This window comes from Lissotriton helveticus, chromosome 5_1, assembly GCF_964261635.1.
Source record: "Lissotriton helveticus chromosome 5_1, aLisHel1.1, whole genome shotgun sequence".
Classification (NCBI taxonomy): domain Eukaryota; kingdom Metazoa; phylum Chordata; class Amphibia; order Caudata; family Salamandridae; genus Lissotriton; species Lissotriton helveticus.
The window spans coordinates 231,007,664-231,022,781 of record NC_136065.1 but is presented as its reverse complement, the minus strand read 5'-3'; positions in this window follow the sequence as shown (position 1 = coordinate 231,022,781).

Here is a 15,118-nt window from a genome sequence, read left to right as displayed (position 1 = left end):
GTTCAATTCTTTGCCCAGAGAAACAGCATCAGGCATAAAGGCATCGCCCTGGCAATCTCCCTAAAAACTCTAAATTCTAAACTAAACGGTCCGTCGATTCTGCCCATGGCGCAGGTGATCCGTGCAAAGTTACTGCCAACAATTACTTACGGAAGTGAAGCTCAGAAAGGAAGAGATGCCAAACTACTGGACTCCACAGTAACAACTACGTATAGGATTATATTTGGGCTGCTTTAAGGACACCACATTAGCGCGGATCACCTGCGCCATGGGCAGAATCGACGGACCGTTTAGTTTAGAATTTAGAGTTTTTAGGGAGATTGCCAGGGCGATGCCTTTATGCCTGATGCTGTTTCTCTGGGCAAAGAATTGAACGCCTTTGTCTATCTTTACGCCCAGGTATTTATATTCCATGATGCTCTCTATTCGAGTGTTACCCCAGAACCATGCTGTAGGTTTTCCCTTTTTTTACTGACCATAATGGTTTTTGTTTTGTCACGATTTATCGTTAAACCATTTACTTTTGAATAGTCCTGTGTAGCGTTTATAAGGTGTTGAAGGCCTACTCTCGTTTGACTAATCAGGACTATATCGTCCGCGTATAGGAGACATGGCAATAAGATGTCTCCCAGTTTTGAAGCATGTGAGTTACAGGCGTTTAATATCGGTACGAGATCAGCTATGAACAGGTTGAAAAGTGTAGGTGCCTAAACACAGCCTTGTTTAAGCCCTTTGACTGTTAGAATGCGTATCGACAGGTGTGTTCCGTCACCCAGCTTAATCTGGACCCAGGTGTTGGTATGCAGGTTTATCAGCAGGTTTAGAAAGGGAGCCCCAGCTATGCAGTTTGGACCACAGTTTGTTTCGGTTTACGTGATCAAAGGCTGCTTTATAATCAATAAAGCACAAATGCAGGGAGCTCCTTGTCGTTGTCCCCTTCGCAAATTAGGCTTGAATTCGGCATACAGAAGTAATCTATTGCGAGACATGGGGCCTACAATATAGTGTGGGACAAAATACGGAAAGCCGCTCCAGTGTCACTAAATGCACAGTTATGGAAAGAGATAAACCATTATACCACCTCACCCGCAGCGAGATATCTCGAACATGGATTACACTAATTGGGATTGAACCAGCTATGGGAAACACCCACTAGCTCCGGTGTGCTTAAGAAACTAGTCTGGAGAACAGTCAAACACCTTTCATGGCTGGAGGACAAAGCCTCACTCGAAGAAAGGTCTCAGGGATGGATGACTTTGAATACCTACTGTGAGCCAGCAGCTCAGAAGTACTTTAACTTGGGTTATGCCAAGTTTACAAAAATTTGTTTTATTAAGTTTAGACTTGGCTTGTTACCCTGGCTAAAGGAGGAGGTGGACCCTAGGTGCCGCTTATCCGGGTCAGTACCAGAAGACCTGCTTCACCTACTATGCTCCTGCAAACAACTCCTACAAGAACGGAAACAACAGATGAAATTTAAATTCAACCAGCGTGGAATTCGAACTAGGAGGCAGGCTGTCCTGGCTTGTTTCGCACCAAGTGATCCTCAACTAAACTGTGCCTTGGTAAACTTTTTGACGGCATGCAAATAGAAAATGCCGGAAACCAAATTATTGGCAGATAATTAACTCATTATACTCATTTTTGCATGTATAAACAATTAACATACTAAGGATCTACCATGGGCAAACAAATGAGACATGCACTGCTGGTCATAACGAGCCTAAAACTGGACTTGCAATATTTGAACAATTACAGTACAGTCTTTTAACAGAATTTTAACGCTTTTAGTACTATGGAGTTTTTATATGTAAAATTGTCTTGTACATGAAATATTTTTGTATTGCAATGGTTTTAACAAACTATGTGTAGGACTTGGCCCTTTCCCCAGAAGTTTTTCGCTTTTTACTTCCTTAGTTTAGGATGTCCCCCATTGTAACAAAATGGTATAGGCCTTGTGTAGTGAAGAAAGCCCTGTGTATTGTCAAACTAATGCTAAGGTACAGGTGCCCTCTTCCCCTAACATGGCTGCCACTGACCCCTGCTACTGCAGCGTGGTCTTTGTGGGCGCGTTCTAGTGGCCAGGAGCTGGCTGGAACCCTCCAAACAATGTATCAACACTAGCCTGCCAGCCTGCCCATAGCCAGCATGGTGGAACCTCCTAAAACCTCCTGGAACCTTCTGGAACAGGTGAGGTGGCACCAACTGCCACTGCCAACTGTCAACTGGCACTATATAAGGAAAGGGAGGGAAACTTTCCTGTCAGACTGAGGGAGCACAGACCTGGGGGAGAACCTACGCAGGAGTTTTAGGCAGTGGGGCCTAGACAGGGACCTATGACACTGGTAGTGACAGGGCCTAGGTGCTGCCTACCAAGTGTTGAAGGATCCTGAACTTGCCCCCTGACCTGGCCCGGCGGGAGGGGAACCCCGGGACCACTTGAAGGGAACTGGCGGAGGAGACTTGATATCATCCATCAACTCCAACATTCCCCCCCCTTCAAGGAACCCAGAGACTGCTATTTACAAGGGCGCAGAAATATAAAGCGCCAAGAAGAGACCAAACCACCACAGGACTTTTGAGAAATCAACCAGGTATTGGCGCTGTGTCGCTCCCTGCACTCCCTGACACTACCTGGGTCCCCTTTGTTGGTCTGCCACTGTTGTGTGGAGTGTCCTGTTCGAACTATGAACTGCCTTCACCTAAAATAAACTACTGGTGTAGCGCTATTAAAGAATCTGCCCAAACGCTGTATCGCCCTCGAGCGCTTATCTACTAAGCCCCTGTGAGAAGCACTGAGCCTGCTGGTGCTGCCAGAGTGCGCTGTGATCCTCGAGGCTACTGTACCCCCCTTGTGAAGCGCTGAGGCTCTGGAGACTTTGATAGCACTGTGCCTGAAACTGACCCAGCGCTGGAATTGCCGGGCGCTGCGCTAATGTGGTGTCCTTAAAGCGCCACGAAGCTCCTGGGCGCTGTTCCTGCCTAAAGCGCTGCAAAGGCTGAGCGCTGTGTGCATCTCTAAAGCGCTGCCCTGATTTGCGCTGACGAGCCCCACTCACCGTCGCAGCCCGGAGTCTCACTGGCGCTGTCTTGAGGCGCCAACATTTTCCAGCAATCCCCCTCGGCGGCCCCCGGTACCAGGAGAGGGCCGCCGGAATTCCTGTCAGGCCGCGCTAGGCCTGACAGGCCTTGAAGCCTTTACGTAGTCGCTAGTCGTAGCATGCCCCGTCCCGTAGCGGGCGGGAAGACCCCGATGATGAAGTATGACACCAAGGGACCTTTTGGTGTGTGAGGGGTATTTTAACAAAGAGGCAGGGGTTGGTATAGGTGGCTGTGGCAGGGGGTAGTTGGGTGACTGTAGAAACTTGGTAAGGGTGGGGCAGAAATGCCAGGACAGGGTAGGACTAGGAGGCAGCAGAGATCAGAGTAGGGCTAGATGGCTCTAGAGGTTGGGGTGGGGTGGGGCAGGACTGCGTGGCTGCAGATGCCAGGCCAAAGCTGGGTATGGCCTGAGCTTAGCTGTGTGGCTTGAAGGGTAGAACAGGGCACATTGACTATGGAGACCAGGGTAAGAGGGTCGGTGCAGACACTGGTGAAGGGGAAGCTGGGCTCAGGTCCACAGCTAGGACTATATATGTCTAAGGGGGCAGGGCACAGAGAAATAGCACATGAAAAGAATGGTCTTTATCTCACGCTTTAACTGGCTCTCCCTCCATCATTTTCCTCATGTATCTACCCAAATTCTCTATCTTTCCCACCAATGTTCTCCCCTTTTTTGGACTGTTTCCTCCCTTCTAGCCCAGACACACCATTTCCTTCTGACTCTACGTCCTAAAGTTCTCGCCCTGTGATCTCACTACTGGGTGAAATGAAACTGTTTAACTTAATGAATGAAACACAGTCCTACCACGTGCAATAAACACTGTATCTTCTTGCCCTTGTTTCATAGGGTGTAGTGCTAGGACGACTATGGCAGTGAACTCTCGCCTTCCCTGTATAATCTCCTGCTCTGCTGTGCCGCTTTACCTGTAGCTCAGTCATGCTGTTCAATGCGATCAGCCAGCTCGCATCACTTGAATGCTTTTCGTCACACTGTCATCGATCACCGTCCCTAAATCAGAGAGGTATTTAAGGTGCATTGAACGGGGAAGGTTATCATCTCTTTAAACCAGCAAGGATCTATCACAATTTATTAATGGGACTCAGAAAAACTAAACTATGTTTCCAAATGTGCTACAATACTCAAAAATGTAAAACTTCACTCTGCATTCTCATGCCTATATCTGACTCAAGGATATTAACAGAAGTTTGAATTAGAAAATCCAAAGAACTGGCGTTCTATACTTGAGCTTGGTCCATCGTATTCTGAGCATTGGAGGAGGCGCCTCAGTGACCTCCGACCTAGCTGCTGGTATTTTGCTCTAGGCTCAGAAAATTAGGATTGACTGCTGCCTATCACACCATATGCCACCAATTGTCTGGAAATATCAAATCGAGTCCACAAATTAAAACATGCTAAAACTAAGGCTGCCACTCCAAGTCAGCAAAAAAAAAAAAGAAATCCACATTTGAGTGTTCATTTCACAAAAGAAAAAAACATTATATCATTATAAAAATAATGCTGAAATCAGCACAGCTATACAGTATGCACGAAGGTCAGTCTGCTATAAAAAATATTTTGGTTTCTTGCATAGATTAAAAAATAAAATAGAGTTGCCCCGTATTCAAATTTGCATAGTCACACAGTATGGTACTATATATTTGTAATTTCAAGATATGCTCTTATAATCGTGTATAATCTCTTATCTAAAGACAGAGGGGTTCTTAGCAGCTTTGACAAAGAAGTCTACCAAAATGCAGGTTACGCCAGAAGTGCAACTGAAGTATCTCTATGGAGTGGTCATAATGTAATGTTTGTTTTATAGAATGTACCAACAGTGATATGTCCGCGTTGTAGATCTTCATCTGCATGATTCAAGGACAGAGGTGCTGGCACTTTTTTGGTGATACTTGACATACAGTCACAGAAGGCCTTCACTGCAGTCGATGAGTCAGAGTACATTACTCTAGATAGTCTGAAACTACAGTCCAGAGCGCGTAGTTGATGAGATCAAAATCATCTCACTTCTGCTGCTGTGGCCTACATTTAAAAAGAAAGCACGCACGTTAAAGTATTAACCACTGAAAATCCACAGATACCAAGAAAATAATTAATGTAAGGGACCTACAAACCGAAATGTACACGGGTGAGTATTACTTTCCAGGTTCTAGCAGTTCAGACTAATGTATCACGGGCTGCCAATGCAACAGTAACCAGAAAGCAGATCTGATGAAATTGGGGGAGATTTGCACTTCAAAAATATTTCTGCTTTGGTAGTGTGGCACATTATAAATAGGGCTCACAGTTTCATGGTATTTATTTTATGAATATTTTACTCTATATTTACACATATTTGTTTTTTTGGTCGTCTTATCAGTATTTTTCCAGAAATATTTTGTCTTCTGTGAATAAAGGAAGTTGTAAAATTGTATATTTCAACATTTAAATAACTAGTAAGCGTGCACTCATCCTTTGGCGCCTACCGTGTTTTAACAAAATAACAAGCCAAATATAACATACTAATACAACCACAGATAAGTATTAGCATTATACTAGTAATGGATGTTGACATACGTCATTATGTAAGGAAGTTCATCCTGATTTTTTTAAACTTCCCCTGCCATCTATTGGCTCAGTTGTTGGCCTAGAATTGATTAAAGACAGTATGAAAAGTCACTTAAAAGAAGCCCAATTATTTTATGTTAGCATTTAAAAAAATAAGTTTGACTGGAAAATCGTTGTTTCTTTCTGTATTCAGCTCTAAAAATCAGTAAGAGCTGAAAAATGCTAGACTTAATTATAAATGGGTAAATGCACTACTCAGCACATAAGAACATTGAAAGGGGTAACCCATACCTTGATCATTAGCATGTGTCAACCTGGGGTGTAGGTGAACGGCATTAAATGGAGAAAGGTGGCAAACTGCCTAATAAAACCATATCTGGCTAGCTGGGTGGTTGTTCATTTTTGCAAACTTAAGTGCTTTGAATCCAGTAGACTTCTCAGAAGGCAGGTATAAAGAGACCTTCAATGAATGATGACAAAGTCGATACCTGACCTGTAAGAGAAGAGGAAGACTGTTTAGGAGCCCATTGCTGTCTGCCCTTTCCTGTCAATAACAAAGTACACTGGAAATGAGCCTTTTTGGGGTAGATGGAGCATCGGAACAAAAATTACTAATGTTTTCAGCCTCAATACCTGACGGTGATATTGTCTCTGTTACACTTTCCACTGGCTCAGAATACAATGTGGATACTGGCACTGCTACTCCTTCTGAGTCAAGAATATGACATGGTTTTTTTTCTGAAACCAGTGTGTAAAATACACATCACAATCTTAGGCTGTAATTCAATATTCAATTTCATAACTGGTTCAGTGTCCTCGATGGTGAGTGGTGTCCGGTCAGTTAGGTGAAGGACATCACTTGTGGTGGTGGGTACTTGGTCAATGATGTCTTCTGGGTTGTGCTGGGGGTCGACGGTGCTGTAGATCTTTGCAATTTTGTTGTGGAAAAAGTTGAACAGGTTGCTTCAGAATTATTTCGGAGCTGTGATGGTGTTGGTTGTGGCTGTGGGGTGGATAATTCTTTGATAACAGTGAAAAGCTCTTTGCAGTTGTTGGAGCTGGTTTCTATCCTCAGTGCTACACATTTTTCCTGTTTCTCTGATTTGCTGGTGGTAGCATCTGAGCATGGCCTTGTATTTGTTTCTGGTGGTGGTGTCTCAGCTGGTTCACCATTTCCTCTCCAGTTGTTAACAGTAATATTTGGACTCTCTGAGGTTGTCAGTGTACCAGCTGGCTTGCTTGTTTGTTCTCCTCTGTTTGATGTGCTTGTGGGGTGCTAGGGCATCAGTGCAGCCTGATATCCATTAATTGAAAGTTGCTATGTCATTGTCTAGATCGTTGGTGGGGATAGGTTGGGTGGCCCAAAGGATGTTGGTTTAGTCTGTTTCGGGTATTTTATTTCAGCTTTGTCATGTTGTGCTGGGCATAGTTGGAATGGTGGCTGGTGGTGTGTTGATGAGGAAGTGAATGATGGACTGGTCTGTCCAGGTGAGTGGGGTGGTGCGTCTGAATTTGATTAATTTGCTGGAGGTGAATACGAGGTCCTGGGTGTGGACTGCGTTGTGCCCTGGACGAGCTGGGCGAGTCCTATGTTGTCACGGCTTTCAAACAGAGATGTGGAGTCGGGTCTGTGGAGTTGTAGCGGCGGAAGTTGAGGTCGCAGAGGAGGATTAAGTTGTTTGAGCTGATGGCAAGGAGAGCCACAAAGTCTGTGTTGAGGTTAAAGTAAGTGTTGCGGGCTCTATGGGATCACGGTGTATTCTTGTCTGTTGATGAGGTGCAGTGAATTGTGTGTTTGTGGATAATGACAAGGTCTCCTCCTGGCTTGTAGGGTCTGCCTTTGCGCGCTATCTTGTAGCCTGTCGGGATGCCTGTGGCGATGAAGGGTTACACCTTTGGGTACAGCCAGATTTCAGTGAGAGGTACGATCTAGGGCTTGTGGTCGATGAGTTCCTAGATCTTGGTGTTGTGTTAATCATGTGTTGTGTTGAGGAGTAAGGAAGCGAGGCAGGGAGCTAGTGGGGGAGTGGTGTGTGTTGAGATGTGTGTGGTGGTGATGTGTGAAGGAGTGTTATCAAAAGTGAAGTGACAGTGTGAGCAGGTGAAAGGTCCTACTGTTGTGTGGGGCATGGTATTGAAGCGGCATTAGTGTTAGCTAGGGTTGACCTCGCGGATATCGTTGGCAATGTATCTGTGGTGGTTGATCAGCATGTGGGAAGGGTATGCCTAGACGTGGGTCCCGTGCTCACTTTGCCACCGGAGTCAAGCTATCCTGGCTGAAGACGGTTGATAGCCAGAAACCGGTCCTAGGATGCCGGTCCAGGGAAGACAGTGCTTGGCAGTTTGGGCTGGACTGTTCCCATGAGGCACAGGGTCAAGACTGATTTGCACATGGCCATGTCTGAACTGGGGTGGCTTGGTGAGCAAAATAACGATGGATTAAACCCAGATCTGTGACTGGGTGTGAATGTTTTGCCATTGTGCAACATTCCGTCCAACATCGTGTGTGTTTTACAGTTCACCCTATGTGGGAAGGGTATGTCCAGACTTGGGACCCGTGCTCACTACGCCACTGGAGTCAAGCTATCCTGGCTGAAGACGGCTGATAGCCACAAACCGGTCCTAGGACGCTTGATTCCGGTCCAGGGAATACATGGCTTGGCAGTTCGGGCTGGACTGTTCCCATGAGGCACAGGGTCAAGACAGATTTGCACATGGCCATGTCTGAACTGGGGTGGCTTGGTAAGCAAAATAACGATGGATTAAACCCAGATCTGTGACTGGGGGTGAATGTTTTGTCATTGTGCAACATTCCGTCCATCATCTTGTGTGTTTTGCTGTTCACCCTATGTGGGAAGGGTATGCCCAGACGTGGGTCCCGTGCTCACTACACCACTGGAGTCAAGCTATCCTGGCTTAAGACGGCTGATAGCCAGAAACCGGTCCTAGGATGCTTGATTCCGGTCCAGGGAAGACATGGCTCGGCAGTTCGGGCTGGACTGTTCCCATGAGGCACAGGTTCAAGACTGATTTGCACATGCCCATGTCTGTACTGGGGTGGCTTGGTGAGCAAAATAACGATGGATTAAACCCCGATCTGTGACTGGGGGTGAATGTTTTGCCATTGTGCAACATTCCGTCCATCATCTTGTGTGTTTTGCTGTTCACCCTATGTGGTAAGGGTATTACCAGACGTGGGTCCCGTGCTCACTACGCCACTGGAGTCAAGCTATCCTGTCTGAAGACGGCTGATAGCCAGAAACTGGTCCTAGGACGCTTGATTCCGGTCCAGGGAATACATGGCTTGGCAGTTCGGGCTGGACTGTTCCCATGAGGCACAGGGTCAAGACAGATTTGCACATGGCCATGTCTGAACTGGGGTGGCTTGGTAAGCAAAATAACGATGGATTAAACCCAGATCTGTGACTGGGGGTGAATGTTTTGTCATTGTGCAACATTCCGTCCATCATCTTGTGTGTTTTGCTGTTCACCCTATGTGGGAAGGGTATGCCCAGACGTGGGTCCCGTGCTCACTACACCACTGGAGTCAAGCTATCCTGGCTTAAGACGGCTGATAGCCAGAAACCGGTCCTAGGATGCTTGATTCCGGTCCAGGGAAGACATGGCTCGGCAGTTCGGGCTGGACTGTTCCCATGAGGCACAGGTTCAAGACTGATTTGCACATGCCCATGTCTGTACTGGGGTGGCTTGGTGAGCAAAATAACGATGGATTGAACCCAGATCTGTGACTGGGGGTGAATGTTTTGCCATTGTGCAACATTCCATCCATCATCTTGTGTGTTTTGCTGTTCACCCTATGTGGGAAGGGTATGCCCAGACGTGGGTCCCGTGCTCACTACGCCACTGGAGTCATGCTATCATGGCTGAAGATGGCTGATAGCCAGAAACCGGTCCTAGGATGCTTGATTCCGGTCCAAGGACGACATGGCTTGACAGTTCGGGCTGGACTGTTCCCATGAGGCACAGGGTCAAGACTGATTTGCACATGGCCATGTCTGAACTGGGGTGGCTTGGTGAGCAAAATAACGATGGATTAAACCCAGATCTGTGACTGAGGGTGAATGTTTTGCCATTGTGCAAAATTCCGTCCATCATCTTGTGTGTTTCGCTGTTAACCTTATGTGGAAAGGGTATGCCCAGACGTGGGTCCCCTGCTCACTACACCACTGGAGTCAAGCTATCCTGGCTTAAGACGGCTGATAGCCAGAAACCGGTCCTAGGATGCTTGATTCCGGTCCAGGGAAGACATGGCTCGGCAGTTCGGGCTGGACTGTTCCCATGAGGCACAGGTTCAGGACTGATTTGCACATGCCCATGTCTGAACTGGGGTGGCTTGGTGAGCAAAATAACGATGGATTAAACCCCGATCTGTGACTGGGGGTGAATGTTTTGCCATTGTGCAACATTCCGTCCATCATCTTGTGTGTTTTGCTGTTCACCCTATGTGGTAAGGGTATGACCAGACGTGGGTCCCGTGCTCACTACGCCACTGGATTCAAGCTATCCTGGCTGAAGACGGCTAATAGCCGGAAACCGGTCCTAGGATGCTTGATTCCGGTCCAGGGAAAACATGGCTTGGCAGTTCGGGCTGGACTGTTCCCATGAGGCACAGGGTCAAGACTGGTTTGCACATGGCCATGTCTGAACTGGGGAGGCTTGGTGAGCAAAATAAGGATGGATTGAACCCAGATCTGTGACTGGGGGTGAATGTTTTGCCATTGTGCAACATTCCATCCATCATCTTGTGTGTTTTGCAGTTCACCCTATGTGGGACGGGTATGCCCAGACGTGGGTCCCGTGCTCACTACGCCACTGGAGTCATGCTATCATGGCTGAAGACGGCTGATAGCCAGAAACCGGTCCTAGGATGCTTGATTCCGGTCCAAGGAAGACATGGCTTGACAGTTCGGGCTGGACTGTTCCCATGAGGCACAGGGTCAAGACTGATTTGCACATGGTCATGTCTGAACTGGGGTGGCTTGGTGAGCAAAATAACGATGGATTAAACCCAGATCTGTGACTGGGGGTGAATGTTTTGCCATTGTGCAAAATTCCGTCCATCATCTTGTGTGTTTTGCTGTTCACCTTATGTGGAAAGGGTATGTCCAGACGTGGGTCCCCTGCTCACTACACCACTGGAGTCAAGCTATCCTGGCTTAAGACGGCTGATAGCCAGAAACCGGTCCTAGGATGCTTGATTATGGTCCCGGGAAGACATGGCTCGGCAGTTCGGGCTGGACTGTTCCCATGAGGCACAGGGTAAAGACTGATTTGCACATTGCCATGTCTGAACTGTGGTGGCTTGGTGAGCAAAATAACGATGGATTAAACCCAGCTCTGTGACTGGCGGTGAATGTTTTGTCATTGTGCAACATTCTGTCCATCATCTTGTGTGTTTTGCTGTTCACCCTATGTGGGAAGGGTATGCCCAGACGTGGGTCCCGTGCTCACTACGCCACTGGAGTCAGGCTATCCTGGCTGAAGACGGCTGATAGCCAGAAACCGGTCCTAGGATGCTTGATTCCAGTCCAGGGAAGACATGGCTTGGCAGTTCGGGCTGGACTGTTCCCATGAAGCGCCGGGTCAAGACTGATTTGCACATGGCCATGTCTGAACTGGGATGGCTTGGTGAGCAAAATAACAATGGATTAAGCCCAGATCTGTGACTTCGGTTGTATGTTTTGCCATTGTGCAACATTCCGTCCATCATCTTGTGTGTTTTGTGGTTGGTCAGACCAGGGTTTGTGGCACTGGGAGCGTCCAGTCACGTACGTGTGCAGATGGGTTTGCCTTTGATATACCAGCGGCATGGCCGCACAGTAGCTGCCATTAGGTAGGTCCTGAGGAGGAGTGCAGGGGGGCTTGGGCAGGGCTTGGGCAGGGCTATTGAAAGGCAGGAAGAAGGCACAGGAAGCAGCATACAATGCGGGAGGGCATGTAAGGAGCGGGGGAGGCAGGAAGGGAAAAATAGCAGGAGAAGGGAGGAAATAGCCTGGCAGGGAAGGAGGAAGAAGGAGAGAGACAAAAGAGGCAAAAAGAAGCAAAGTCAAGGAGAGAGTTCAAAGACGAAAGAAAGTGGCACAAAGAGTGTGAAATCAAGTGTGAGAGTGAAGTGTGCGAAAGAGCAAAAAGGAGAGAGTTCAAAGAACAGCACAAAAAAAGAGCACAAGTGAACACAGCAGAGCACAGACAGAGAAAAGGGAGTCACGAAGACTGAGAGCGTGAAAGGGAGGGCCGAGGTCCAGAGGGAAGGTCAGAGGACCAGCAGGAGCGAGGCGGGGCCTCGAGGCGCTAAGGCTGGGTTCGAAAGGTCCTAGACTGGTCGGAGAACTAGTCCCCGGAAAGTGAGGGGGAAGGGAGTTGGACTTAGGCACCAGCTTAATGGGGTCACGCAGCGGTCATCATTAGGTAGATCCTGAGGAGGGAGCAGCAGAGGGGAGAGGTGGTAGGGGCTAGGGAAGGGAAGGAAAAAGACGCGGAAAGCTGAAGATGATGCAGGTGAGCAGGTAGGGATCGGGCGGGGTGGGAGGTGGGAATAAGCACAGGACGGGGAGAAAAGGGCCTAGGGCCAAGGGGGAGAAGGATAGAGACACAAGAGGCAAATTGAGGCAAAAGGAAGTAAAGTAAAGGAGAGAGTTCATCAAGGAAAGTGACAAAAAGCATGTGAAGTCCAGAGCGAGTGACAATGTGTGCGAAACAGTGAAAAGGAGAGTCCAAAGAATAGCACGGAAAGAGCACCAAAAAAGCAGAGGGCACATAAAGAGCCTAAAAAGGACACAGAAAAAGCAAAGAGCCTGAAAGTAAGCCATATGGTACAGAGGACAAGAGAGTGCAGCGGAGCAGAGAGATAAAAGGGGAGTCAAGAAGACAGAGTGTGTCAATGGGAGCGCCGAGGGCCCTAGAGGTGAGGGTGCGGAGGGAAGGTGGGAGGAGCAGCAGGAACGAGGTGGGCCTCGAGGTGCTAAGGCCAGGTCTGAAAGGACGTAGACTGGTTGGAGGACCAATTCCAGGTAAGTGAGGGGGGAGGGCTGGGCCTGGGATGGATTTGGCACTACTTCACTGGAGGATAAGGAACTTGGAGGTGGCCCACAGGAAACCTTCAGGATCCCCCTGGAGAGAGAGGCAGCATAACAGAAGCAAGCCTCGCAATGGACTCCAGCAAAATTCTTGATGCACCAGTTAAACTTTCAACACTAGCCACAAACTGTCCCAAGCATCAGCAGGAGAGCTAACCATGAACTCTATGAACTTGATCCCGTTATGTATGCCACAGAGCCCAGACTCCTAAATTTCATTAGATTAAATTATAACCTTGAGCAACAGTGTTCTGTTGCAGCCAGAATTCTTTGTCCGGATCTCCACCACTGTCCTGATGATTGACTCTGGACATGTTATGGTGCAAATTCCTCCCAGAAAGCTTTCTCTTGCATCACCCAAACCTACCAGCATCACCGGTTTGGATGACCAGAAGCTGTCCGTTCTTCTACCCATGAGGGTCTACAGCTCTGCCAAGTACCACGTATCAGGCATTAGATTCGCGCATTTTAATGCAGGTGCTCGCATTGCCGCATTAAAATGCTTTAGTCACGCATTCATAGCTCTCTGACAGGCTCTGGGACTGATTCAGATGCTCTGTCCATCACCACCCCCTTTTGTACCGCTTTTGGCCACCATAAGTGTGGCAGGGTATGCTCAGATGTTAGTCCCTTGCTCACTTTGCCACTGGATTCAAGCAAGCCGGGCTGAAGACGGCTGGAATGCCAGAAACCGGTCCTCGGAAGCTTGTTGCCGGTCCAGGGAAGGCATGGCTTGGCAGTTCGAGCTGGACTGTTCCCATGAGGCACAGGGTCAGACTGATTTGCATATAGCCATGTCTGAACTGGGGTGGCAGAGTGGGCTAAAGAACTGTGATGGATTAAACCCAGATCTTTTGACTGAGTGTGAGTGTTTGATTGATTCAGATGCTCCGTCCATCACCACCCCCTTTTGTAAGGCTCTGAGACTCATGCAGCGCTCCAAAAAACAGCCTTGTAGGCAGCACTTAATGTCTGGACTGCCTCTCTGTCTGTGATGGAATTCATGCTGCCAGAGCCGGGCCTGGTGGACTCATTGTTAAGGTTACCTGGCAATGGGATACATTGTTTCTTTTCTGTGCCAAAAACACAGATTGTGCCCTCTGTCAGCCCCACCCGGCCTTCCTGAGACCCACCCACGTGTTGTTGTTCGATCTTCGGCTGGGATGGGGCTGCTAAATTAAGAGTCATTGACTGGAGCTGTGTATCCTCCGGTCTTAAGCTGGGGCAGATGGCCTCCAAGCGTAAAAAAGTAATGTGATGTGTGTTGTGCAGATAGAAAATATTCAAATATTTAACACCACTGCTGCCTGCCAAAGTAATACACTCTGGAGCATCAAGAAAAGAGCTGCCTCTCTGCCCACTCAAAAGAAGCTTGGAACTGCCACCTCTGCTGAAGCCAATGGCACCCCTGCCCAGCTTGCTCGAAGAACTTCCAAGACTTGTCGCAACTCAAGAGAAAGGAAGCAGGAGAAGCGCACGGAGCATGAGGATTAGGCATCATCACCCATCAGCCTGTGTCACTTCTCGTTGAGTCAGAGTGAAGTGCTCGGCTTATTCTTGCCTGTACCATTCGCCAGTGATGTGATTCTAAAATATACTGCTGACTGGCATTTATATATATTTACTGTAGGTGCACGGACCAGAGAACACTCTACTATCCACAACATCCGGAATACCGAAATTAGAAACCTAACCTTAGGAAGAACAGGGATGCCACTGAACATATGTGAAAAACCCTATTTCCAGAAAGAAAAAATATTTTCTAGAGTCCCCTCACCCACCAGGGTTACCCCTAGGTGGCATGCTTCATCATTGGGCTCCTCTCAATCCGCTGCGCATTGAGGTGTGCTGCAACTTGCGAACTTAGTAGGAACACGTTGTTTTAGGAAAATATGTGTGGTTCAGTGATGTGGAGTGGGAAAATAGGTTAGAAAATACCTAGCTAGTGAGCTAATATTTTATTACTGCTCCTAGTCGGTATGTTTTAAGATCAGGGGTTAATACTAGGGAAAGACCTAACTGTAATGAGCGTGGTGTTCCTAGTACTAGGTCGACATGCTTCGAGCTTTCCCCTAAAGCTCTTCTTCAGAACCACACAATGACCAGCCCCATGCGTACTACTCCTAAAGAATCCTGTGGATAGAAAACAATGGGGTGCACACCTAATGTGTGTTCACCTGATACTTAACTTGGAACAACAAGAGAGTAAGGGAAGAAAAGGAGACGCTCCTATTCCCCTGGGATAATCATACAAAAACAACAAAGGAGCGGCACAATTGTAGTGACTACAGGACAAAAAAGTTAGTTTGTCAGCAAGTGGACTGGTACACAGTCTATGGCAGTTACAAAATGAAAC